Source organism: Etheostoma spectabile, chromosome 3, assembly GCF_008692095.1.
Source record: "Etheostoma spectabile isolate EspeVRDwgs_2016 chromosome 3, UIUC_Espe_1.0, whole genome shotgun sequence".
NCBI lineage: Eukaryota > Metazoa > Chordata > Actinopteri > Perciformes > Percidae > Etheostoma > Etheostoma spectabile.
This window is the reverse complement of record NC_045735.1, coordinates 8,134,118-8,137,667: the sequence shown is the minus strand read 5'-3', so window position 1 is coordinate 8,137,667 and position 3,550 is coordinate 8,134,118. Positions and strand designations below refer to the sequence as shown.

Here is a 3,550-nt window from a genome sequence, read left to right as displayed (position 1 = left end):
GTCAAGCACCATCTTATCTTGAAGAGCTCTAAGTGCCTTATTGTCCCACTAGAGCACTGCGCTACTTGTGGTTCCTAGAGCCTCTAAAAAAGACTATTTGTTTGCTTGTTATTTATGTAGTTAACATCAACCCTGTTCAGCACTTTGGTCAACTGTTGTTGTTTTTAAATGTGCTATAGCAGGGGTCTTCAACAGGGGGAGGTACTGCATGGGGGTCGCGAAAGTTTTGGTTGATAAGACTTTTTTCATATTCCCCCCCCCCTGCATTTTTTCCAATTGAAATGTCTTTAAATACACATTAACATGAATTCAACACACTGTAGTAAACAGATAAATGGAGGCAGAAGATGTCTTCAGTCATCATGCCACAATGGCACTATAGGACCAGTTTGATATAACACCATGTTATACAATAATATAATTAGGGGGTGCCCCGATTGTCTTCCCCATTCTCGTGCCATCAGTTTGGGGGTCCTTGGCCTGGAAAACGTTGAAGACCCCTGTGCTATAGAAATAAAATTGACATTGACATTGACATAAAAAGTAGAATGGGAAAAGGCAATGTAAGACAACTGCCTAAAAAACAAAACAAATAATAAAAATAATAATAATAATAATAATAAATAATGTATGCTTCAATAATCCCGCAAGGGGAAATTGCAATGTCAACAGTCAAGAAATTAGATTAGAGTGTTAGAGTGTTGACCGCACGCCCTTATGCATTTAAATGGTGTCTTATTTCCAAACAGTACATTACAAAACCAAAGCAAAGAGAGGTTTAGATTGGAATACTAGGGCCAGTTAAAATCCTTCCTTTTTATGAATTAGTGAAAACTATTTATTGGGTAATATTAGGAAGGTTATGAAATTCTAATATGTCTGCAGTTAAATGCAATGTGGTGCACCTTGACCCCTTATCATTCTTATGAAGCTACCCTTCAATGTATCTGTGACGTTTAATTAGCCTCTTTCATTGGTGTTTAGCAGTTTATGTCGTCCTCCACCTCAACCACTCTTTGTGTAGAGACATTTGATTTTAGAAAGTGGAATTTTGTAATAACATGATGGTTTGAAATTTTGGATAATCAATAAAATAACCTTTGCATTAAACGATAGCTGCACATAGAGACCGGTAGTGTTGGAGAGACAGTAGATGTTTAGGTCTGAGTAAAGATTTTAAACTAGAGGGTGGGGAGTGTGGGATCAGACTGATGGAGAGTTTTCTTATCTATTTCTAATCGTGCTCTCTCCCTCTGTACTACTTTCCACTGTCTTCAATCTCATCTGTCTTCTGACATTTGTGTTGAGGAGGTGTGTGAAGGTTGTCCAGTCTGTCTATGTTCCCACAATGATTAACTGTGTTGACGTACTCCTTGCATCATCAGACTGCAGATCAATGTGAATGATGTTACATTAAATTTTAGAGATTTAGCGCCAAATAAAGTTAAACTTCAGAGTGAGTTCATATGAATGGACCTCAGCACATTTAGTTCTGTCCAAGGACAACATCTAAACTTAATTTTAAATCAGTGCAGTGTCCTTCTGTCTTGAGAAACATTTCATTTGACCTGCGTTCATTTGATCAGCTATTCTGTCTGTTCATCCATCCATCCATCCATTTATTAACCCTGCAGCAGTTTCACTATGAGAGTACTGTTGTTTGGTGTTTGATCTTGGTTTTCATCTTCCTCCTCCTGGCTTGTCTGCATATCAAAGCCCCCAGCTAGAGCCCTGCCTGCTCTGCCAGAACTCAGTCAGTATATTGGACGTGTTCTTTCACTGATTTGGCCTTCGTGTAATGAAGTGATGGGGTACAGGGATATTGCACAGACGTCCTCTCGTCATGCTATGTAACTATGTCCCGATCACAGTATCTGATCGGATTTTTGGCGATTTTTAACTGATTGGGGATGGGCAGTTACACGGATTGCTTTACTCTGATCATGCCAAGTACGTCAGGTTGTAGTGATCGCCTCCTTTAATCACACACCTCCTGTGCCACAGACGATGCCGGCACTTTTAAACCCACGTGGTGTAGCCACTCACCAATGTTTGTCCACAGAGTGTCTCACAGCTTACCAGCCCTTGGCAACAGGTAAAAATGTTATCCACTTTTTTGCAAAAGTGGATTACTCCAATTCTTCACACTTCTTCTGTAATTCCAACAGGAGTTATTCCAGAGAAGAAAATCAAAGATTGACTTTTAAGCGCAAGAGGCGTCACTAAGTTTAGTTTTCCTTGTCCAGCAGGGAACTTGAGACAGTTTATCCTTTGGATGGTGGTTTGTTGGCATTCTAAACCGAACTGTTTATGTGTTGAGCGAAAGACTCACTGGCTGCACTAAGGTAAATTTAAAGCTTAACAAATATTTTAGTTAATTTGTTTACTTAGTTAATTTTGGAAACAAAAAAAACGGTGTGCAGCTCTATTATTTGAGCAATTACAAGTATCGGATCGGGACTCGTTATCGGCTATTATAATAAATTTAAAAGATCGGACCCGGGGGTGGTCAAAAAAACTGACCGGGACATCCCTATATGTGACTATAATTTAGTTACTCCTCCTCTGTTCTGTCAGATATTGTGGTAAAACATGATGTAAGAGATGTGTGTCTACTTGATTTATTTGGAAAGCAGGTGCCTAAAAAGAAGTGTAGCACCTTTCTGAATGATTGAGTTGATTTTAGCTGACAGTATAGCACTCAGAGGCCGCTGCACAACTTTTAAAAAAAAAGATACTTTCTGCTTTTCAAACAGTTTGCTATTAATTTATATATTCACAGTAAAGCGCACCAGACTGCTGCATATTTGAATACATAAATAAAATGGTCCTAGAAACCTAATGTCCCTCTGATCATCCAACCCTGAATATAATCATTTTGAAAATTAAAACACTCAGCGCTTTGAGCATGTAAACTATCCCCGAGGCTGTTTCTTCTTCATTTGAAAAGAATTGTTACTGTGGTGTTGAAGCATCCTGCTTCTACTATCATTAAGGGAAAAAAAATTATCTAATTTTCTCTTTCTAATTGTGCTTCTCCTAATGGGAAACTGTGGGCAGTACTACAAAAAGTCAAGCATTTCATATAGATATTGTTCTTGGTTCAAGGTGATATTTTTTTAAATGAAGACTCCTACTAGCTCATCTAACTTGTTGCATGGTTGCATCCCAACATATAAGATAATGGACTAGCAGGACTTGTATTTTGACATTGAAAACAAGTTTCTAGTAAATTATTAGATTTATGTCATAATGGTGGATCCTTCAGCATGACGGTTTTCTTTAACTGGTGAAACAGATAAGGGTTTGGTTAAAGGGTTGATGCTCTCAGTCTTGTTTTAATGTATGATTACCTTCAACTAAGAGCTTTTGTGTTTTTCTTTATCTAAATATTCTGAAATTAACCCTTGTGTTATCTTCCTGTCAAAATTGAAAATCAACACTTTTATTAATGCTTTTTATCAATGTTTTTAACTTTTTCTTACAATTTTGTTCCTTTTTTGTCAATGTTTGTCACTTTTTTTGACCTTTTCAACACTACGTAACACTA

General features: G+C 37.5%; 1 protein-coding gene and 1 long non-coding RNA gene across 3 annotated transcripts in view; one reads left to right on the top strand and one right to left on the bottom strand.

Annotated features, from left to right (window-relative positions):
• lsamp (limbic system associated membrane protein) overlaps window positions 1–3,550 on the top strand; it is a 713,356-nt gene that overhangs the window by 279,261 nt on the left and 430,545 nt on the right. The window lies entirely within an intron of this gene.
• Window positions 1–3,550, bottom strand: part of LOC116671754 (uncharacterized) — a 32,264-nt gene that overhangs the window by 12,443 nt on the left and 16,271 nt on the right. The window contains exon 4 of the long non-coding RNA XR_004327344.1: window positions 2,342–2,471. This is a non-coding gene — a long non-coding RNA (uncharacterized LOC116671754). The remainder of the gene's footprint in view (window positions 1–2,341; window positions 2,472–3,550) is intronic.